Source organism: Triticum dicoccoides, chromosome 1A (genome assembly GCF_002162155.2).
Source record: "Triticum dicoccoides isolate Atlit2015 ecotype Zavitan chromosome 1A, WEW_v2.0, whole genome shotgun sequence".
Lineage (NCBI taxonomy): Eukaryota > Viridiplantae > Streptophyta > Magnoliopsida > Poales > Poaceae > Triticum > Triticum dicoccoides.
The window spans coordinates 166,883,780-166,909,254 of record NC_041380.1 but is presented as its reverse complement, the minus strand read 5'-3'; positions in this window follow the sequence as shown (position 1 = coordinate 166,909,254).

The window sequence follows — 25,475 nt, the reverse complement described above, 5'->3', positions numbered from 1 at the left end:
GAAGGATATTCCTTCTAGCGGGAAGACCCGATCAGGCTCGGAATCCCGGTTACAAGACATTTCGACAATGGTAAAACAATTCTAGCAAAGCCGCCCGATGCGCCGACAAATCCTGATAGGAGCTGCACATATCTCGTTCTCAGTGCACACCGGATAGGTCAAGCTACAAGTAAAACCAACCCTAGAGTTGCCCCGAGGTGGCCCCACAGGCTGCCCGTTTCGGACCAACACTTAGAGGAGCACTGGCCCGGGGGGGTTTAAAATAAAGATGACCCTTGAGTCCGCGAAACCCAAGGGAAAAGAGGCTAGGTGGCGAATGGTAAAACCAATGTTGGGTATTGTTGGAGGATTTTTATTCGAGGCGAACTGTCAAGGGGTTCCCATTATCACCCAACCGTGTAAGGAACGCAAAATCTGGGAACATAACACCGATATGACGGAAACTAGGGCGACAAGAGTGGAACAAAACACCAGGCATAAGCCGAGCCTTCCACCCTTTACCAAGTATATAGATGCATTAATTAAATAAGAGGTATTGTGATATCCCAACAAGTAAACATGTTCCAACAAGGAACAACATCTCCATCTTCCAACAAGGAACAAACTTCAATCTTCACCTGCAACTAACAACGCTATAAGAGGGGTTGAGCAAAGCGGTAACATAGCCAAACAACGGTTTGCTAGGACAAGGTGGGTTAGAGGCTTGGTTCAACAAAATGGGAGGCATGATAAGCGAGTGGTAGGTATCGCAGCATAGGCATAGCAAAAGAGTGAGCATCTAGCAAGCAAAGATAGAAGTGATTTCGAGGGTATGGTCATCTTGCCTGAGATCCCGCAAGGAAGAAGAACGAGTCCATGAAGAAGACAAACGGACGTAGTCGAACGAATCCTCACAACACGATGTTACCGGATTACCGAGACGAAGTACAGCGGAAAGAAAGCAGACAACAAAGTAAACAACCATTACAACAACATGGCACGAAGCGCAAACAAGTATGATGCATGTCCGGTTTAATGAGGCATGGCATGGCAAAGTGCACAAACAATCCTACAAATTAAGTGGAGCTCATTATGCAACGAAGTTGCATATTGAAGAAAACACCACATGACTTATTTAGTTCTCTCTCGTTTATGTACCCAACAAGATTAAAAGTTGTTAGCATGGCAAGAGGCTGAAGCAAAAGAGAACTACCTATCTAGGGAAGTTTAAATGAGGCCGGAACAACAAACAACAAGTCCGGAAACTCCTCATGTGCATATTTTAGGTTTGGTACTGTTCTGCCCTATACACAATTTTAGAGTTGTTAAACATGCAAGAAGATGCCACCATGTTAAACTAGGCATTTTTCTACCCCATTTACATACAAAGTTTATTTAAAATGGAGCTACGGTTATTTGGTTATGAATTAAAGCATTTTAACATGGCAATAGGCAAACTAATGCAAACAGCACGTTTAAACATTTTAACCATGCATGAAAGTTGAAAATTATTAAACTAGACAAAATTCTAAGCAAGTTACATATATAATTTATTTAGATCCGATGCACGGTTGGTGAGTTATGGTATGCATGATGTGAGAGGGCTTTTCTGTAAAACTGTAATCTCTGGAAAAATGATTAAATTCGTCCAGGAAAAAAAACGTTAAGCGGGCCGAATCTGAAAGCACTGCTGGCCCAACCGAGAGGGGGGTTGTGGGCTCACATTGGGCAAGGCCTGCTAGTGCAGGGAGAGGCCGGCAGAGGCAAAGCTGGGCCGCGCCCAGAGGCAGAGGCGAGGGGAGTCATCCCCTGGCGCAAGTCAACGGCTGGAGCGTTAACGAGCCCGGTGCTCGTCGTCTCCCTAATGAATGAGGCGGCAAGGAGCCCTGGGGTAGACTTGGCGGGGGACATCAGGACGGCGCGGCGGCGGATCCGGGCGAGGAATGTCGAGGACGCAGCATGAGCGAGAAGCGGCGGGTCGGTGAGGCAACCTGCGACAGGGAGCTCGGGCGCCTGGGGAAGAAGCGCGGGCGGCAGAGGAGGAGGTCGGGCACGACGCGAAGCTCCAAGGGGAGGCCATGGCGGGTCCCTAGGTGGCGAAGGGCGTCGGCAGGAGGTTCCCAGCGATGGGGAACTCCGGCGGGACGAACTTGGCAGGGCGACGGCTCCCTGGTGGCCGACGACTCATGGCGTCGCCATGGGGCTCGGGTTCCTGCAACGAAGAGTACAAGGGCAGAGCTTAGAGAGAGAGAGCCACGGGAGGAAGTAGAAGAGGAGGGCTGAGAGAGTGAGCAGGGACGGCGAGGACGGCCTGCTGGTTGCTGCTGCTCACCGGCAGCAGCTGGGTCGACAACCGGGTCGAGGTGCACCTCGGGCGACATGGGTGCTACGGGAGATGGACAAACCCAGCGATTGGGGCTCTGCTACTGCTGCGGGAGCAAGGGGCTCGGGCACGAGGTGGGAGGCGGCAAGGAGCTCCTCTCCCCTGATTCGGGCGCGGGGTGGGGAAGATCGAGCGGGCAGAGGAAGGAGGAGGCGCTCGGCTAGTCGGATCGGAAGGAGGGGATGGATTGGATTGGATCGGGGGAAATGAGGAGGGTGGCTGGTTGGTTCGACGCTGAAAACAAGGAGAGTGGCGGCGGCGTGGGGATGGGATGGATGGGACAAGGTCCCTAGATTTTAGGGTTACTCTATTTATATGGAAGTAGGCTAGGTTTAGGGGGGGTATCTGGTCCCTCCGATTTTTAATCGGACGGTCGAGAATAAATAGCTAGGGAGTCCAAACAAAGAATCGAAGACATTTTAGGGATGTTTGGAGATGATCCGAATCCAACGGTGACGACTGCCCGGGTCGGGTCCGGGATAGCTTTCGGACGCGCGCGCGAGGAGATTCGCGGGCCGACGAGAGAGCTTAGGTTAGGCCTGGCGGTAGGTAGTGGACTGTGAAGAAGGGCTAGGACTGAGAGGAAAGAGGGGGAATGCAGCCCGGCGACCGTTTCCGAAGACCGAAAATGTCCGACGTTAGACCGGCTATACTGCCGCTATAGTTATTCGTTGGGGCATCAAACGGACTCCGAATGCAATGAAACTTGGCGGGCGTTCTACTAACAACAAAACAACATCGCACGCCAACTTTCATCCCATTCCGAGAACATTCTCCCGCCACTTATAAAATAATATTTCGGACATGCCGTGGGCGCGTGCAAGTGTGTCTGTGCTTAGAACGGGTAACGGAAAGAACGGGGAGGCCGGGACGGATGCAAATTTTGAAAAACATGATGATGCAATGCACATGATGACATGATGAAATGCAACACGCATGCAAAAGACATGGCAACGGCGGTGAATAACTGGAAGACACCTGGCACATCGGTCTTGGGGCGTTACAAAGACCAAGGAAGAACTTCAGCTCACCCATCATGGACATATGATATTGTTCTTGCATCATGTGTCCAAACTCATCACTGTATCTTTTGTCAGTGCAGCCGAAGATAATGTCATCCACATAGATCTGGCACACAAATAGTTCACCATCGTATGTCTTCGTGAAGAGAGTGGGATCCAGTGAACCAGGTTTGAAGCCTTTGCTCTTTAGGAAGTCTTTGAGTGTGTCATACCAAGCCCGAGGGGCTTGTTTGAGGCCATACAGTGCCTTGTTGAGCTTGTAAACCATGTCAGGATGTTTTGGATCTTCAAAGCCAGGAGGTTGTGCAACATACACTTCTTCTTCAATCTTGCCATTGAGAAAAGCACTCTTCACATCCATTTGATACAGGAGGATGTTGTGATGGTTGGCATAGGCTAGCAGAATGCGAATGGCTTCAAGCCTTGCCACCGGAGCGGATGTTTCATCGAAGTCAATTCCTTCAACTTGAGTATATCCTTGAGCAACAAGACGAGCCTTGTTTCTGACAACTTGACCATGCTCATCTTGTTTTTTGCGATAGATCCATTTTGTGCCTATGATATTGTGCTTGACCAATTCCCACACATTGTCCAGTTCAAACTGTTGAAGCTCTTCTTGCATAGCTTGAATCCACTCAGGTTCCATGAAGGCTTCGGCAACTTTCTTGGGTTCAGATATAGAGATGAATGCAAAGTGCACACAAAAATTTGCCAGTTGCGTTGCTCTTGAACGAGTAAGGGGACCAGGGGTATTGATGCTATCAATTATCTTCTCAATCTGTACTTCATTTGCAACACAAGGATGAACTGGGCGAAGATTTTGTCTTGCTGATCATTGTCTTCATTTTCAGCATTGGCTTCAGGCTGAGCAGAGTCTTCAGGTTGATTTGGTGCAGAAAAGATAAGTTACTCTTCAGCATGTGCCTCTGAAGGTATGATTTCTCCAGTACCCATAAGCTTGATGGATTCACCAGGTGGAACATCATCTAGCACATTTTTCAGGTGCTCTCTTTGCGAGCCGTTAGTCCCATCGAACTGCACATCCACAGTTTCAACCACTTTATAGTGAAATAGGTTGAAGACTCTATAGGAGTGCGAATCCTTTCCGTAACCAAGCATAAAACCTTCATGTGCTTTCGGTGCAAATTTTGAAGTGTGATGTGGATCCTTGATCCCGCACCTGGCACCAAATACTTTGAAGTAGCTCACGTTTGGCTTCTTACCAGTTAGTAGCTCATATGATGTCTTCTTTAGAAGCTTGTGAAGACAAACATGGTTGATGACATGGCATGCAGTATCAATAGCTTCAGGCCAGAACTTCCCTGGTGTCTTGTACCCATCAAGCATCGTCCGATCCATCTCGATGAGTGTTCTGTTCTTGCGCTCCACGATGCCATTCTGCTGAGGTGTGTATGGAGCTGAGAATTCATGAGTGATGCCCAATGTATCAAGATAAGTGCCGAGGCCGGTGTTCTTGAACTCTATGCCATTGTCACTTCTTATGTGCTTGATCTTGATGCCATAGTTCATCATGGCATGATTTGTGAATCTTCTGAAGACATCCTACACTTCAGTCTTGTAGAGAATTATATGCACCCAGGTATATCTAGAGTAGTCATCAACAATAACGAAGCCATAGAGACAAGCAGTAGTAGTAAGAGTGGAGTAATGAGTAGGGCCGAATAGGTCCATGTGAAGTAGCTCGAAGGAACGTGATGTAGTCATGATTGTCTTCGAAGGATGCTTGGCCCTAGTCATCTTCCCGGCTTCGCGGGCACCGCATAGATGATCCTTTTTGAACTTGACGCCTGTTACGTCCATTTTGCATCATGCTTTTATATCGATATTTATTGCATTATGGACTGTTATTTCACTTTATGTCACAATACTTATGGCTATTCTCTCTTATTTTACAAGGTTTACATAAAGAGGGAGAATGCCAGCAGCTAGAATTCTGGACTGGAAAAGGAGCAAATATTAGAGACCTGAAACTCCACGGAACGTCTTAAAATAAATAAATAAAAATCCTCGCAAAAGATGAAGGCCAGGGGGGCCACACCCTTCTCACAAGGGTGGGGGCCCGCCCCCTACCTCGTGGGCCCCCTGGTGGCTCTCCGACGTCCATCTTCTCCTATATGAAGTCTTTTGATGAGAAAAAAATAGGAAGGAACTTTTCGGAAAGCGACTCCACCGCCACAAGGCAGAACCTTGGCGGATCCAATCTAGAGCTCTGGCAGGGCTGTTCTGCCGGGGATACTTCCCTCCCGGAGGAGGAAATCATCACCGTCGTCATCACCAACGCTCCTCTCAGCGGGAGAGGGCAATCTCCATCAACATCTTCACTAGCACCATCTCATCTCCAAACCCTAGTTCATCTCTTGTATCCAATTCTTGTCTCAAAGTCCGGGATTGGTGCTAGTAGGTTGCTAGTAGTGTTGATTACTCCTTGTAGTTGATGCTAGTTGGTTTAATTGGTGGAAGATCATATGTTCAGATCCTATATGCATATTATTACCCGTCTGATTTTGAACATGAATATGCTTTGTGAGTAATTACGTTCGTTCCTAAGGACAAGGGAGAAGTCTTGCTATGAGTAGTCATGTGAATTTGGTATTCGTTTGATATTTTGATAAGATGTATGTTGTCTAGCCTCTAGTGGTGTTATGTGAACATCGACTACATAACACTTCACCATTATTTGGGCCTAGAGGAAGGCATTGGGAAGTAATAAGTAGATGATGGGTTGCTAGAGTGACAGAAGCTTAAACCCTAGTTTATGCGTTGCTTCGTAAGGGGCTGATTTGGATCCACATGTTTCATGCTATGGTTAGGTTTACCTTAATACTTTTGTTGTAGTTGCGGATGCTTGCAATAGAGGTTAATCATAAGTGGGATGCTTGTTCAAGTAAGAACATCACCCAAGCACCGGTCCACCCACATATCAAATTATCAAAGTATCGAACGCGAATCATATGAACGTGATGAAAACTAGCTTGAGGATATTCCCATGTGTCCTCGGGAGCGCTTTTCCTATTATAAGAGTTTGTTCCGGCTTGTCCTTTGCTACAAAAGGATTGGGCCACCTTGCTGCACTTTATTTACTTTTGTTACTCGTTGCTCGTTATAATTTATCCTATCACAAAACTATCTGTTACCACTTATTTCAGTACTTGCAGAAAATACCTTGCTGAAAACCGCTTATCATTTCCTTCTGCTCCTCGTTGGGTTCGACACTCTTACTTATCGAAAGGACTATGATAGATCCCCTATACTTTTGGGTCATCAAGACTCTTTTCTGGCGCCGTTGCCGGGGAGTGTAGCGCCTTTGGTAGGTGGAATTTGGTAAGGAAAAATTTATATAGTGTGCTGAAATTTACTGTCACTTGTTACTATGGAAAGTAATACTCTAAGGGGCTTGTTCGGGGTATCTTCACCCCGACCAGTAGAGCAAAGAGTTGCTCCTCAACCTACTGAACCTATTGAAAATGAAACTCCTTTTGAATTTCCTTCGGGTATGACAGAAAGACTGCTAGCTAACCCTTTTACAGGAGATGGAACAAGGCATCCTGATGAGCACTTAATATATGTGGATGAAGTTTGTGGATTATTTAAGCTTGCAGGTATACCCGATGATGTTGCTAAGAAGAAGGTCTTCCCTTTATCTTTTAAAGGAGACGCATTGGTATGGTATAGGCAATGTGATGATATGAGATCATGGGACTATAAAAGATTGAAGTTGGAATTTCATCAAAAGTATTACCCTATGCATCTTGTTCATCGTGATCGCAATTATATATATAATTTCTGTCCTCGCGAAGGAGAAAGCATCGCTCAAGCTTGGGGGAGGCTTAAATCAATGTTATATTCATGACCCAATCATGAGCTCTAGAGAGAAATAATTATGCAAAGTTTTTATGCTCGGCTTTCTGAAAACAATCGCAACATGCTCGATACTTCTTGTGCTGGCTCTTTTATGATGAAGACTATTGAATTCAGATGGAATTTATTGGATAGAATTAAACGCAACTCTGAGGATTGGGACCTCGACGAAGGTAAGGAGTCAGGTATGACACCTAAGTTTGATTGTGTTAAATCTTTTATGGATATCAATATTTTCCGTAAGTTTAGCACTAAATATGGACTTGATTCTGAGATAGTAGCTTCTTTCTGTGAATCTTTTGCTACTTATGTTGATCTCCCTAAGGAGAAGTGGTTTAAATATCATCCTCCCATACAAGTAAAAGTAGCTGCACCTATTAAAATTGAAGAAAAGACTGTCACTTATAATGATCCTATTGTTCCTACTGCTTATGTTGAGAAACCACCTTTCCCTATTAGAGTAAAGGATCATGCTAAAGCTTCAACCATTGTTCGTAAAAACAATATTAGAACCTATACACCTCCTGAGCAAGTTAAAGTAGAACCTAATATTCCTATTGTTAAAGATCTCTTATTTGATAATATCGATGGGCATGATATTCAGTTCGAAGGTGAAACTGCTAGAATTGCTAAACCTTGTGCTAAAGATAAACATAGACCTATGGTAGGCGTGCCTATTATTTCCGTTAAAATAGGAGATCATTGTTATCATGGCTTATGTGATATGGGTGCGAGTGCTAGTGTTATACCGCATACTTTATACGAAGAAATTAAGAATGAAATTGCACCTGTTGAGTTAGAAGATATTGATGTCACAATTAAACTTGCTAATAGAGATACTATTTCACCAATTGGAATTGTCAGAGATGTTGAAGTCTTGTGTGGGAAAACTAAATATCCTGCTGATTTTCTTGTTCTTACTTCCCCACAAGATAGCTTTTGTCCCATTATATTTGGTAGACCCTTCTTGAACACTGTTAATACTAAGATAGACTGCGAAAAGAATGTTGTTACTGTTGGCTTGGATGATATGGTTCATGAGTTTAATTTCTCTAAATTTAGTAAACAACATCGTGAGGAAGAATTACCTAGTAAGGATGAAATTGTTGGTCTTGCTTCTATTGTCGTACCTCCTAGTGATCCTTTAGAACACTATTTGCTAGACCATGAAAATGATATGTTCATGAATGAAAGAAGGGAAATAGATGAAGTATTCTTTAAACAGGAACCTATTCTGCATCACAATTTGCCTGTTGAAATTTTAGGGGATACTCCTCCACCCAAGGGTGATCCCGTGTTTGAGCTTAAACCTCTGCCTGATAATCTTAAATATGCTTATCTTGATGAAAAGAAGATATATCTTGTTATTATTAGTGCTAACCTTTCACAGCATGAAGAAGAAAGATTATTGAAAACTCTGAAGAAGCATCGTGCTGCTATTGGATATACTCTTGATGATCTTAAGGGCATTAGTCTCACTCTATGTCAACATAAAATAAATTTGGAAGCAAATGCCAAACCAGTTCGTGATCCTCAACGACGTCTGAATCCTAAAATGAAAGAAGTGGAAAGAAAAGAAATACTAAAGCTTCTGGAGGCAGGTATAATCCCTTATGCCCGATCATTACCCCTTACCTTTGATTGATCTCTAGCATTTGATTGATCTCTAGCTTCTGGAGGCCGGCTCTTTTCAAGACACCCTGCTTGCTGATGCCCGATCCTCGCAAGTGGCCCAGACACCGACTTGATGATCCTACGGAGGTTGTCGTGGTGCCCCTCGACATGCTACCACTACCCGTCCACCTGTCCTTCATGCGCGGACACTACTGGGCAGGCATGAAGGCCAACTGGATCATCCTCATTCACCACACCGGTAGTCCGTGGCGTCTCGTGGATATCTACACCCAGCGAGAGATCACCCTTCCATCGTTGGATACTGCCGCCATCGAGCCTCGTGGCCCGCCGGACACTCCTGCCTACTACGCACGAGATGCATCAAGCTTTTGGCTCGACCTCTGTTTACAGAAAGTTGTAATCTACAAAGTGCCCACACCATCAGAAGACTACATGGATTACAAGCTCATTGCCTTGTTCAACAAGGGATTAGTCTATCTGGAATCCGGTCGCCATACATGGTTATGGCTCATCATCAATCCTGTTGAGGAAACATTTCTATCTGATGCTATAGTGCACGATGGCATCGTTTACGCGGTCGACGCATAGATTGGCTACCTATATTGGTGGAATCTATCGTCGTGTAATTGTTCTATCTCATCTCATCTTTACCTTATGAATACGACTGCCTGTTCATTTGTTACAAATTTAGAATGCATAGCATGTCTATAACCACATCATTGCTATATGTTCCTCTCATTTCCTAGATTTTTATAACCACACATGTTATTGTTAGAGTTGATATGAGAACAATTGGCATCTAATGATTGTTAGAATACATATTATGAGCATAACATCATGATTGCTATATGTTACTCTCGTTTACAAGATTTTTATAACAACGCATGTTATTGCTTAGAGTTGATATGAGAACAGTAGTAGTAAGTGCTATGGTAGAATATGAGTAGGCGCTGTCATGGTTGTTTTCCTCTCATTGTTACATGATGTTTGAACCATGACATATTGCTAGAATATGAAAGCCATTGGCTTTTTTTTAACTTGGGGTATGATTATGACCACGGCATTGCAATTCTCTGTCTATGATATGTGTCACTGTTATAATAATCTTAACTCCACACATGCTCTGAACATGATTGTTTATTTTTGTCCTTTTGGTCTCCAATTTGAATTGTTGCAGCAGACGCAAATGTGTTGGCCTTCATGATTCCAGGACCTGGAATCATACCAGCTGATGGATGGTGGTTTATTGCTCGTTCAGCTAAGGGCGGTCATTTGATGCTCATTCGCACGTACCAAATTTACCAAACCATTACATCAAACCACATGCAGTACAATGCGTGGGGCGTTCGTGACATTGATGGCTATGGCTGCTTCGTGTTCGAGAAAGATCCCAGCTCCGTTGGGCCAGGCGTATTCAATTGGAGGCGGGTTTACAGCCTCGGCAACCACTCCTTGTTCCTCGGGCTCAATTATCCGATCATCCAACCAATCATCGATCATATCACCGGCGATGATTACTGTGCTATGCAACTTCCATTCGCGAGGGGGGCCTGTGTTTACACATCATACCATGGGTTTCATGAATCACCATATCCAGAGATTCGTCACAGCTTGTTGCCAGATAATCTTTAGTGTGTGAAAGACATCAAGCTTCCATGCGATGTATGGCTTTTGCAAACCCGACATGCGGCGATGTGGTTCATGCCAACAGCAAATATGCACAACTTGATTCGTGTTGATATCTAGACTGAGCCATGTATTCTGCTACTGTAGCACGACCCTCATTTGTTGGATATTATGTACTGTTGTTAGTTTGAAGCACTCCTCTGGTTTGAATGATAGATACCTTCCTGGGATCAAGTGCATCCTAACTCACCTGCGTAGGATGTACTGATAATGATGATGGAGATGATGTGCAGAAGCCATATATATATATATATATATATATATATATATATATATATATATATATATATATATATATATATATATATTAGTTAGGCTTCAAGTGCGTACTTGTTAGTTAAACCTATGTATAAATTGTGACACTAAATACGACTAGTAAGTAGTATAGTAGCAGTACTAGTATACGCCGGTCAAATTATTCATCATGTCCACACATTGAATTGACGTGACAACACGCTGCGCGTGAGGTGACACAAGAATCCTGGCGGCGTGTTCGGGTATTCTGGACTTCAGATTTGGAGTACCACTTATCTGTCGAAATCTTTCATCATTCACTTAAAACAGTCGATTGATCATACATTGAGTACCATATAACTGGAATTACCGATGAAAGTCGAAGAAGGATTGGCCCGCGCTGCCAGCTGCCATCAAGTTCGGTCCCACGGATCAGGAGCTGATCGAGCACCTTGAGGCCAAAGTGAGTGCTGACAGCGTGAGATTTCAGTCTCTCATCGATTTGTTCATACCAACCATCGACAGCGAGCACGGCATATGTTACACCCAACCTGAGAAACTTCCAGGTAAGGCACCTATCGGCCGTCTACTTGCACAAACATATTCCTTTGTTTATAGCTCTATTTTTCTTTTTAGACGCAGACCTGGTGAAGCAATTACAATTTGACAGTTAATAAAAAGTGGAACAAGTGACTGCAACATGCCAAAGATGTTATGAAAATGCCAACTAGGTACACTAAAACCTGTATTCCACAATACTGCAGGTATCAAACTAAGTGGCCTAAGGAAGCATTTCTTCCAGCGCAATTCCAGGGCGTTCAAAAGGGGCGCGTGGACGCGTCGCAAGATACAGTCGGAGTGCGGCATGCACGCGATGTGGCACAAGACCGGCAATACCTTGCCGGTGATGGTCAACGGCCAGCAGATGGGCAGCAAAAAAGGTTCTGGTGCTGCACACCAACAAGAACTTCGACCAGCAGAGGACCAACTGGGTGATGCACCAGTACCACCTCGGGGACCTGGAGCAAGAGAAGGAGCGGGAGCTGGTCCTGTGCAAGATTTTCTACTAGACGAACACTAGGGCCAGGAGTAAAAACATTATAAGTTAGTTTGGTATTGGTAGTTGTACTACCTTGTCGTCCGCAAGTTGGTATTGTTGTTAACGATCTTTTTGTATGAACTTGCATTTGCTTCCAACCATCATGCCGAGGGTCGACGTGGATATAAAGCTGAATCATTTGTTTTGAAACAAATTTTCAGGCACCTGATTTTTATTTGATGGGTAGCATAAGCACCCGCCGTTTGAATTCCCAGTTCTCCAATTTTTTCGAAACAAGTGCATGCACTTATTATCACGATAAAAAAACAATATCCGTGTTGCATCCCAGTTATCAGTCTATACTTGCAGAATTCTCTCGTTTATTGAGCATGTATATTGTTTTTTCAGGTCGAGCAAGTTTCAACTGGGCTGTAGATTGCCCAGGGTTGTTTTGTTTTTAATAGGCCCAACCCATGACGACAACGGGGCTCAAAGATCCAGCAGGTATCTACTGGCCTCTAGCCCGCCAGCGTTAGTTATATTTTGTCTTACAACATCCGCAGGCAGTTTTTTTACTGAATCAAACACACAGCCCAGTTCTATTTTCCTCTTGAAACGCATGTCCTACATCCTTTTTCTAATCTCTACCTATAGTTTTACTAGTTCATATACATGTATCATTATATTGAAAACACAAAAAATTCCCTTTTCATATTACATCCTTATTTTTGTTGTTTTTCCCACCCAGCGCTGATTTTTTTACCACTGGTTTTCCCTTAAACCAACTAAATTGTCCCACATCTTATTTGCTTACAAAAACAAAATGATTTTTTTGGCAAATCAATAAGTTCTTCAAAAATGTTTATCATTTCGGGATTACAACAGTTCGGACTCCACCGAAATATGCAAAATAAGGTTGGACTTTTTGACCGTGGTCCTGGGCAGAAAATGGGCTGTTATAAATTACTTAATAATTAGCAAATGGGCTGCAAATTATAAAAAATAGCAAATGGGCTTTATGTTGTGTGCCACAGATTTGGAGGCTGACTTGTGGGCCTACTAAGTTCATGCGTACACAAGGTTTCTCAAAAAAGAAACTTAGTCAACAATCGACTCTACCAGCGTCAGACCGTTAGATGTCAATCTAACGACAATCGTGCTTCTTCAGTCTTTGATCTTCCTGCCCCAGCCGCCCAAACCAGCGCAGTCGGAACCGCCTGCTCCCACCTGCCGTGGCCGGCAGTGCTGCCGGGAAGGCCTCACGGCCCCATCAAACTCGCATCCCTGGCCTATCTATCCCTCTACTCACCCACACCTTCTGTTATTTTCTAGCAACGGCAACCGAACCAGTCAACCCTCGTACTCTCCACCACGTGGGCAGCCACTGTCGTGTCTTCCTCGGCTCCATGTCGTTCCCTTTGTAGGCCTCGCTGTCGTCCACCTCCCTGGTGCTCTCGGCGCGGCGTGGTCAACGATGTCCATCCAACGGCCGTAGTGCTTCTCCAACCTCTGGTCTTCTTGCCCCAGCAGCCCAAAGCAGCGCCGGTCGTGCCGCATGCTCCTGCCTCCCATGGCCGGCTGTGTTGCCGCGGAGGCCTCACCGTCCCCATACTACTCCCACCGCTGGCCAGGCCATCCCTCCACTCACCCACTCCCCCTGTTATTCTGCGATGACGACAGCCTCATACTGCAGTCGAACCAGTGAACCCTCGTACTCCTCTCCACGTGGGCATCCACTGCCGCGTCTTCCCCGGCTCCGCGTCGTCCCCTTCCTAGGCCTCGTTGTCGTCCACCGCCGTGGTGCTCTCGGCGCGGCATGGTCAATGTGGTCAACGACCGACTTCCATCGAAAGAGTACTGTACGTGGAGAGGCTGACAGCTGGGTCCACGACAGCCGCAAGGAAGTGCCTCCTTATTACGCGCAAAATAATTATTCCTCCACCTGACAGCAGGGACACCGGACGGGCCACCAGTATTTCATGAAAAAAACGTTTCCCCCCTGACTGCTGGGACCCATCGGACGGGCCACTGTATTTCGCAAAAAAACATTTTCCCCTGACTGTTGGGACCCACCGGACGGACCATCGAATTTCGCGAAAAAATGTTCCCCCCCGCTGTCAGCTCGGACCCACCGGAAGTGCCTCCTTATTATGCACAGAAAAATGAATACTCCCCCTGCTAGCTGGGACCCAACCTGGTGGGAGGCTGACTTGTGGGCCTACTAAGTTGACGAGGATGGAGGGCTTTGTCAAATTAGTCAATATGAACGATTCTAGCTCCAGTGACCGTACGATGTCCATCCAACGACCTTAGTGCTTCTTCAACCTCTGGTCTTCTTGCTCCAGCCGCCCAAAGCTGCGCCGGTCGTGCCACGTGTTCCTGCCTCTCGTGGCCGGCTATGATGCCGCGGAAGCCTCACCGCCCCTACTATTCCCACCGCTGGCCCATGCTATCCATCTACTCACCCACACCCCCTGTTATTCTGTGGCGACGATAGCCTCACGCCGCAGCCGAACCAGTGAACCCTCGTACTCCTCTCTGCGTGGGCATCCACTACCGCGTCTTCCCCGGCTCTGCGTCGTCCCCTTCCTAGGCCTCGCCGTCGTCCACCTCCTTGGTGCTCTCGGCGCGGCGTGGTCAATGTGGTCAATGATCGACTTCCATCGCAAGAGTACTGTACGTGGAGAGGCTGACAGTTGGGTCCACGGCCACAACCCAGTTTTTTTGTGATTTGCCAAGTAAGTCACTTTGTCAGGCATGTTGGGCTGCAAATCTTTCAAGACGAGGAGAGCTTCATTCGGCTGGCCGAGAAAATGGCCCATCAGTAATGAGAAATGGGATGTACATTTTTAAAATACATCAAACCGGCAATTAGTTTAAAATATCTTTTTTTTCATTTCAAGATTTTAAATTACATTATTTTTTATGCATGGAGAATTTGTTGGATTTTATATTGATATACATTTATTTTTAAAATCAGTTTGAATGTGAGTCGAAATTTCGGGATTAAAAAGAGTTCAGACCGCACCGAAATATGCAAAATTTCGTTAATTTTTTAACCGTGGCCACAATATGGGCTGTAATGCTAACAAAAAGAATATGGGCTCCAAAAAAAACCTTAAGAATTAGCAAATGCGCTGTAAATTATTAGAAATAATGGCAGATGGGTTGTATGCTGTTTTCCACAGGTTTGAGGCTTTCCTAAAAAAAGGTTGACGCACAAGCAGTGACTGTTGGATGTCCATCGAACGGCCGTCGTGCTTCTTCAATCTCTGCTCTTCCTGCTCCAGCCACTCAAACAAGCACCGACGGGACTGCCTGCTCCCTCCTCCCCGCGGCCGGCTGTGCTGCCGCGCAGGCCTCACCGCCCCACCGTACTCCCATTGCTGGCCTAGCCATCCCTCTACTCACCCACACCTGCTGTTATTCTCTAGTGATGGTAGACGAACCAGTAAACCCTCGTATAATCGTACTCCCCTCCGCGTGGGAAACAATTGCCGAGTCTTCCCTGCCTCCGTGTCGTTCCCTTCCTAGGCCTCGCCGTCGTCCACCGCCCTGGTGCTCTCGGCATGGCATGGTCAACGTGGTTAACGACCGACATGCATCTGAAGTGGACTGTATGTGGAAAGGCTGACGGCTGGGTCCACAGTCGCACGCAAGGAAATGACTCCTTATTACACGCAAAATAATGATTCATCCACGTGACATCAGGGACCCACCGAAAGGGCCTCTGTATTTCGTGAAAAAAACGTTACCGCCACTGACGGCTCGGACCCACCAGCTATATCTTCGCACGCAAGGAAGTGCCTCCTTATTACGCTCAAAAAAATGAACACCCCCCTGCTAGCTGGGACCCACCTTGGTGGGAGGCTGACTTGTGGGCCTACTAAGTTGACGGGGACGGAGGGCTTTGTCAACTTACTCAATATGCACGATTCTAGCTCCAGTGACCGTACGATGTCCATCCAACGGCCGTAGTGCTTCTTCAACCTCTGGTCTTCTTGATCCAGCCACCCAAACCAGCACCGGTCGTGCCTCGTGCTCCTGCCTCCTATGGCCGGCTGCGATGCGGCGGAGGCCTCACCTCCCCTACTACTCCCACCGCTGGCCAGGCCATCCCTCTACTCACCCACACCCCCTGTTATTCTGCGGCGACGGCAGCCTCACACCGCAGCGAACCAGTGAACCCTCGCACTCCTCTACGCATGGGCATCCACTACCACGTCTTCCCCGGCTCCGCGTCGTCCCCTTCCTAGGCCTCGCCATGGTCCACCGCCCTGGTGCTCTCGGTGCGGCGTGGTCAACGTGGTCAAGGAACGGCTTCCATCGGACGTGGACTGTACGTGGAGAGGCTGATAGCTGGGTCCATGGCCACAGCAAGGAAGTGCCTCCTTATTACGTGCAAAATAATTATTCATCCACCTGACAGTGGGGACCCACTGGACGGGCCATCGTATTTCACCCCCTGACTGCTGGGACCCACCAACTACATCTTCGCATGCAAGGAAGTGCCTGACAGTCGGGACCACTTGGTTGAAGCATACGTAGCGTTGTTATTCTGGTCGTGAACGTGTACCTACATATATACTGGTCGATGTAGAGGCGCGCACGTGTCGTAGTAGAGGCGCGCATGTAGCATGTACACATACGTACAGCAGCCAGGGTGCAAGAAAGAAAATACGGCCACGTATGTGTACATACGGGCGGGGTCTCGAACGCCTACTCGCGCATACGTACGGCCAGAGCTCGTGTACATGGCTGGGTCGGAGCGGAGAAACAGCGTCATAGTCGTGTTCATGGGGAGGCAACAGAATGCGTCGTGTTCATGGGGAGGCAACGGAATGCGTCGTGTTCATGGGGAGGCTACGGAATGCGTCGTGTTCATCGGGAGGGCTTGGACGGAACAGGCGATGGAAACGAGGCCTGGCGTACCGCAGAACGGAGGAAACGGCCTTGTGTTCGACCAGCCACGTTCAAAACGGGATCCTGTTCATCGGGAGGGGTCTCACGTACCGCAAAACGGAGGAAACGGACCTCCTACGGTCGAAACGGGGGTCCTGTTGATCGGGAGGGGTGTGGCGTACCGCAAAACGGACGAAACGGACTTGTGTTGGAGCGCTACGGTCGAAACGGGGGTCCTGTTCATCGGGAGGGGTGTGGCGTACCGCAAAACGGGACTCCACGGGATACTGTTCATCTCCACCGTCGACCTCCTCTAGCCTCCACGGGCTCCTGTTCATCCAGCATCCACCGCACGCTACTCCACCGGCTACTATTCAACCACCCCTCCACCGTCTACCGTTCATCCAGCTCTCCACACCACGGGGTCCTGTTCAACCACCCCTCCACGGGCACCCCTCCATCGTCTACTGTTCATCCAGCCCTCCACACCACGGGGTCCTGTTCAACCACCCCTCCACCGTCTACTGTTCATCCAGCCCTCCACACCATGGGGTCCTGTTCATCCACCTCTCCACGGGCACCCCTCCACTGTCTACTGTTTATCCAGCCCTCCACCACACCACGGGGTCTTGTTCATCCAGAGGCAACGCCACCGCTCACTGTTCATCCAAACCCCCCGCAACACTCATTGTTCATCCCATCGATCGACTTCAGTTAGCAGCAGTAGCGAAGGAATCGCTCGATCGGGTTCAGTTAACAGCCATCGATTGATCGCTCGGGTTCAGTAACGCGTAGCCTGCAGTGCAATCGCTCGGGTTCAGTTAGAGCCCAACGCCTCACTCGAGTTCAGTTAGAGCCAACGCCTCGCACACACACGCGTACGTGTACGGGAGAAATGCGCATCGCTCGGCCACCGACCTCCCACTGTAACCGGGAACTCCCCGAAATTCCCCCCCCCCCCACTCGCTTCTACCACGGTTTTTTCCATCATGGACGGCCCAAAGAATGTCATGCAGCTGCGTCTCCGGCCCGCCCAGGACGAAAAGCCATTTTCTGTCATGATTTTTTGTCATAGAAGTAGGATCCCACCACATCTATGATGATACCGGGTTTTGTCACAATTATCGTCATAGAAGTGTCATATGTATGACAGAATTTTTTTTTGTTCGGCCCAAAATGTCACAGATGTGTCTTTTTTTGTAGTGATTGGTGTTAAATCACATGACGATGTGAATTAGATTATTGAATCTAGTGCAAGTGGGAGACTAAAGGAAATATTCCCTAGAGGCAATAATAAAGCTGTTATTTATATTTCCTTATATCATGATAAATGTTTATTATTCATGCTAGAATTGTATTAACCGAAAACTTAGTACATGTGTGAATACATAGACAAAACAGAGTATCCCTAGTATGCCTCTATATGACTAGCTCGTTAATCAAAGATGGTTAAGTTTGCTAACCATAGACATGTGTTGTCATTTGATGAACAGGATCACATCATTAGAGAATGATGTGATGGACAAGACCCATCCGTTAGCTTAGCATAATGATCGTATAGTTTTATTGCTATTGCTTTCTTCATGACTTATACATATTCCTATGACGATGAGATTATGCAACTCCCGAATACCGGAGGAACACCTTGTGTGCTATCAAACATCACAACGTAACTAGGTGATTATAAAGATGCTCTATAGGCGTCTTCGATGGTGTTTGTTGAGTTGACATAGATCGAGATTAGGATTTTTCACTCCGTGTATCAGAGAGGTATCTCTGGGCCCTCTCGGTAATGCACATCACTATAAGCCTTGCAAGCAATGTGACTAATGAGTTAGTTACGGGATGATGCATTACAAAACAAGTAAATAGACTTGCCAATAATGAGATTTAACTAGGTATGATGATACCGACGATCGAATCTCGGGCAAGTAACATACCGATGACAAAGGGAATAATGTATGTTGTTATGTGGTTTGACCGATAAAGATCTTCGTAGAATATGTAGGAGCCAATATGAGCATCCAGGTTCCTCTATTTATTGGTTATTGACTGGAGATGTGTCTCGGTCATGTCTACATAGTTCTCGAACCCGTAGGGTCCGCACGCTTAACGTTCGATGACAATTTGTATTATGAGTTATGTGATTTGATGATCGAAGTTTGTTCGGAGTCCCGGATGAGATCACGGACATGAAGAGGAGTCTCGAATGGTCGAGAGGTAAAGACCGATATATTTGAAGGCTATATTCGGACATCAGAATTGGTTCCGAGTGATTCGGGTATTTTTCAGAGTACCCGAGAGTTACGGGAATTCACCGGGGGAAGTTAATGGGCCTTATTGGGCTTTAGTGGAGAGAGGGAAGAAGGGCCACAAGGTGGCGCGCGCCTCCCCCCTACCCAAACTGAATTGGACAAGGGGTGGGGGCACGGCCCCCCTTTCCTTCTCCCTCCTTTCCTTCTTTCCTACTCCGAAAAGGAAAGGGAATCCTACTAGGACTTGGGAGTCCTAGTAGGACTCCCTACACTTGGCGCGCCCCTAGGAGGGCCGGCCTCTCCCTCCCTCCTTTATATACGTGGGCAGGGGGCACCCCAAAGGCACTCCAAGATTTGTCTTAGCCGTGTGCGGTGCCCCCCTCCAAAGTTACACACCTCGGTCATATTGTCGTAGTGCTTAAGCGAAGCCCTGCGCCAGTAACTTCATCATCACCGTCGCCACGCCGCCGTGTTGACGGAACTCTCCCTCGTACTCAACTGGATCAAGAGCATGGGGGACTTCATCAAGCTGAACGTGTGCTAAACACAGAGGTGCCGTACGTTCGGTACTTGGATCGGTTGGATCGTGAAGACGTTCGACTACATCAACCGCATTACTAAACGCTTTCGCTTTTGGTCTATGAGGGTACATGGACACACTCTCCCCTCTTGTTTCTATGCATCTCCTAGATAGATCTTGCGTGATCGTAGGATTTTTTTTGAAATACTACGTTCCCCAACATTGCTATGAGCTGCTACTAGTGCTATATGATGCTTTTAGGTGGTGCTGCTATATGATAATAACTAGCCACTTGGACAATTGAATTTCCATAAATAATTGTTCTTCATTTAAATTTGGGTCATGCATTCTTCGTTTAAATTAGGCAATGGGATCTCTATGGAAGACATTGACCAAAGTAGATTGTGCCAAGTAGATGGTTTCTTTGTATTTGCATTTTGAACAAATATTGATGGTCTGTTTTCCTATCATATTAATTACTGCACTGGGTTCAATTTGTGATGTTTGCAAGTCAAATTAATTTTCATATGGGCAGCAAAATGACAAAATATAATGCAATCTAGACTTTTCACTGATCATACCAAAGATAAGCTGAAAAGGAAGGCAATGAAAAGAACTGGTTGGCTTATTACCTGGAGCTTAGATTCACAGGTGCTTATTTTCTTAGGATAACTCGTAATAAGTGTCCCTAAGAAACTTGGCCAATAGAACTAACATATAAATAACATGTCACGATGATTGCAATGGAGGCCCAATTCTTTTGGCAGATTCTCCCAGAATCTGACCCCTACCTAGATTCTCCCAGAATCTTTGAGCCCCATTTGTTTTACAATCCTATCTTGTTAGGGTCTAATTAGGTAGGATTGTAAAACAAAAAGGGGTCAAGGATTCTAGGAGAAGCTAGAGAGGGGCAGATTCTGGGAGAATCCTGCAAACAAACTGGGCCAGAGTGACCTACCATAGCACACGTATAGGCTCACCGCTGCCTCTCCTTTTTTTGTGATGTTCCATGAAATTGCCACACACATCTTGTACTTTTTCATTGCGTAACCCTATCTGCAAGTTGACACAGCTAATTTAAGACATCTCTACATGATAATACATTGCATATCCCTTGCGCATATTTAAACCAACAATTAATGATTGTGTGCGTAGTATAAACTAGCCATGACTCTGTGTGCTGGACTAGCAGGCACTCTAAGGGAGCCTCATGTAGTGCAATGGAATTCCTACATGCCACCTAAGATTTCGTGTAATGTACTACCTATGTTCCTAAATGTATGTCTTTGTAGAGATTCCAGTGTGGACCACATACACATGTATATAGATGCATTTTCGAGTGTAGATTCACTCATTTTGCTCTGTATGTTTCCTATAGTGGAATCTCTAGAAATACTTATATTTAGGAACAGAGGTATGAGGTAGTATCATGTATGACATCTACATATCTAATTTAGCAGCCAGTAGTAGAAATCATTGTCTGCACAAAGGGATTACTGGTCAAAAATCCTAGCAAAGCACGCTGGCAGGCAGTCAACAATACAAGAGAGAGAGAGAGAGAGAGACGCACTTACAAGATCATAGCAATGCCTCAGTCCACGATCTTGGTTCGCCAAGCTATTAGATCCAGAAGAAACGTCGTCCTTGTAGTTTTTGATAGCTGCATAACATGTAACAACGACCTGTTAGTATATTTGAAGTACATCGGGCAGGTGATGTTGGACGGGTTTAAAGGTGACAAGTACCTAGGTCATGGCGGGTGCTTGGCATCTTTCCAGACGGTGGGAATCAAGTTAGAAACGTCACGGGTCATGACGATGCACTGGCTGTCAGGGTCCGATAAGGAGATCTAGAACTGTCGAGTAGGGTGTTTGTGGAGCGGCTCTGGTAGGGTGGACTATGGTGTGGGCGAAGCGGATCTGAGGCCGTGGACGAGGGCGTTGGTGAAGCTGCTCCGGTGGTTGGGTTCAGGATGGTGTCGACGATGCGTATCTGCGACCGTTGACGGAGCGGTAGAAGATGCTCTGGTAGGTTGGATGAGGGTGCGATGAAGCAGATCTGAGGCCATGGACTTGTGAGTTGGCAAAGTGCCCCCGGTAGGGTTGAGAATGGTATATGCGAGGCTACTCCGGTAGGATTGACGATGGTGTCAGTGAAGCGGCTCCGGTAGGGTTGAGGAAGGTGTTGGCGAAGAGGATCAGAGGCCGTCCACGGGGGCATCGCTGGGGCGGCTCCGGGGGGTGTGGACGATGCGTCTCCGGTGGGGAGTACGAAGGAGCCGCTGCAGGTGCGCTTCGGTTGATGAGAGTGCCGATGAAGCAGATCCGATGCCGTGGACTAGGCCGGCACTGAATGGGCTATGGTACAGTGGTGGATGAGCAGAAGTAGATCCGGCGAGGTGGATGCCTAGCAGTGAATGGGCTCTGGTACCCGGTGGATGAGCAGTCTAGGGTTTTGAGAGGGGAGGGGTAGAAAGGTTGATGAAGTACAGATGACGTGATCTAAGATGCTCGGGTGCTGTGGAGTTAGTCGTTTTTGCGGGAGGGGAGAAGAAATGGGGGTGCCGTGTGGTGGGCGGAACCGGAAGTTACCAAAGCAGCCCCGACCTATTATGTAAATGAGGGCGGTATTGTAAATGTTGTTCTTCGTGCACCAAGGACAAAAGGGAATTTTGCATGCTAAAGACTAGGTGGCGGAAATTTTAGAAGGAGGCGGGAGATTTTGCCGCCTGCGGGATCATTCGTATCTAGTTTCAACTAATTTTGGACAGTGCTAGCGGGAAGGTCATGCGAGACTGTACACACGGGGCACACGTCAGCAGTTAATAACTTGTGTGAAGTCCACCCTAGAAAAAAGACAATAACTCGGGATGATGCACCGATAACTTGGACGTTCACACGGGCGCGGCCAATCGTACGGGTGTAGAGGTGCGTTCACAAGAAAAGGTATCAAACGCTCGGCCTATGTATTTCTCGTGTAAATTGGTGCCATTGGTTATTTACTTTAAACATAATGCATTTACGTGTTATTGTAGAGGCGCACAAAAATAAATGGATATTGTAGTCGCACAAAAGAAATGGATATTGTAGTCCGCTACTTAAAAGTGTTACCTCATATGATTACATAGCCTCCATTTCATAAATTGCATACCCGTTGAATTCATATATGAATATTACATATATTACTTCATAATAGAACCTTAAATCATCCAAGTCTAATGAATTTGAATGCAAGACTAACAATGGTGCATGTACATGATAGCTACGTTGGTTGTTTGAAGAAACATCACTTTAACTTTCGTATGCACAATTGAAAAAGGATTATTTAGAAGAAAAAAATGTGATATGGGAGTGTCCAATCTATATAGCGTTGAATGGATATTGTATCTTTGGCCAGGATATGAAGTAGATATTGATTTATGTTCAAGCGATGCACGTCCACGATCGCTAGATAGTGATACGTGAATGAATTGTGCAATCTCTCTCACACGCATACATATCTCATTTCTCCATGGGCATCAGAATCACACACGCGCACTTTGTGTATTTCTCTCCCTTCGTCAAGGTTAGAATTCATCTTTCTACCCCATCCTACAAGTCTCTCACACAGAAACACACACGCTCTCTCTGTCGAACACGCCCACCCATTTAATTCCGCCCACCCACTACCACTAATGTCTCAAAGCATAATTATGTCTCCAACACATATGCCTAAGGTTAACTCGAGTTCTAGAACCATATGAATACATACAATGGGATTCCAGCAGAGCACCTTTTGTTTTGAGATTTCGCTCTCTCTCTCTCTCTCTCTCTCTCTCTCTCTCTCTCTCTCTCTCTTACACACACACAGACGCGCGTGCGCGTGTAGACATTGTTTCTCGCTTCATTTTGTCCGGCACTTGCATGCACACCGTTTGTTTATCTCCGTGATGCTTTAAGTATGCCTCACACACATGCGACCTACCTATCCCTTAATATAGATATGTGTCACACAAACTCCTTCTCCCTATATCTAAGTGCCACTGCCCCCCCACACCCACACACACACTTCCAGACACCGAAGGAGTAGCGTGACACCTCGATCTTGATACTATTCTATCTATTGGCTTCTCTCTCAAACACACACACACTACCCGACACCGAAGGAGTAGGGTGGCACCTCGATCTTGATAGTAATCTATCTACTGGCTTCTCTCTCAAACACACACACTCTCTAGTTGTGCCTCTGTGCCTACCGCGCACACACTCTCAATACATCTTTCTCTCCCTCCCCCTCCCCCTCCCCACCCCCAACAATGACAGCAGAAGGGTGACAACTCGATCTTGATCTTAATCTATCAATTGCATTGGTACGCGTCGATCCTAAACAAACGGTTTTTAACCCCTTTCCGCGACGGCATTCGGAACCGTCGCCAAGTGAGTGTGGCGATAGGGGGTCGTTCCCACACGACCCAGGAACCGTTAGGGATATGCCCTCCTAGCACACACGCTCGGCAAAATGAGGTCGTGTGCGACCGGCGAGCACTCAAATACAGAAATACGTACAGTAGTGCTCAAAAAATACAATTATACAGGCGAAATCATTTCCGGTCATAAGTACATCCCACACAGTTAGTCACCACAAATGTTTCCGTTCGTATATACATCCCACACAGTCACTACAAGGAAAACGTTTGCACAAGGTGGCGTAACACAAACAGTTTTGAAGAGAATGTTGTGTGTGATTGTTCGTTGATCCAACATGGTTTATTCCTAGAAACTGTGTGCATTGCCTCAGGTCATCACCCATGGTGGTTTCTCATTAACCGTTTGCAATAGGAAAACCCAATTAGCAAGCTAATTGGCCAATTAGCGGGCTAGTTGCCCTATTATTAATAATCCATTTACTAATCTAATTGACATTCATATTAAGCACATAATATATTCCATTTCCATACTAAGGAAGCAGGATTTCATAATTGAAATACATCGGAGTACAACATGATATAGCTTCAGCACTCAGCTACCCCATTACACAACTGCACCAGCAGCAAGTTTCACATGCGAGATCTAGAACCTTTCGAAATTAGCATCATAGATGGTACATAGAGAGATGCATCTCATCTAGGAAACTTCTGAAGCGGAAGGCGAATATTGAGCCTTCATTCATGTTGAAGGACTTTGCAACTTTAGGCCAGTGCCTGTGGATGATTGACCATCCATCCTCCGACCTCTTCAAGAACACTTCAATATTGAACCATGGGTGTTGTATGAAAAATTTCCTCGCCTCCTGACCATAGAGGTGGTTTGAGAGGTAATCATCAGTGAAGCCTGAAAACAAGGATGTGCATAAATATCTTGTCTATATTGGAAATGGGGCAAAGGAATACAAAAAGGCAAGGTATAATAGTTAGTACCATCTTGTAAACCTCGGTGCTTCCCATTGTTTCCCTGCAACACATATAAGGTAGTTAGTAATCAGGTTAAGTAAGGTTCACATGCTATCAGTAAAATATGTTGATGATAAATAAGCACATTGCAGATTCATCAGATTAATTCAAGCCACATGGAGAACCCATTTATCCAAACCAAGCATGATTAAGAACTAGGAAATATAGCACTTGTATATGTTTCTCATGTATTAAGTGTAGCCTAATTCGATTTATTCCTCACATGGTATATAATAAGAGATTGCAGCCACAACAATTGAACATCGCATTGCAGAATTGAACCAAGCAGTTAATTAAGCACCACAACAAATGAAACAAGCGTTAACTGAGCACCACATTGCACAATATAACATACTCCTAATAGAAGATCAGATAGTTAACCAAACCAAGCATGCTTAACAACTTGGAAATATAGCAATTGTATTTGTTTGTCATGTAGTTAGTACAGCAGAATTCGAGTTATTCCTCACATGGTATACAATAAGAGAATGCAGCCACAACAATTGAACATCA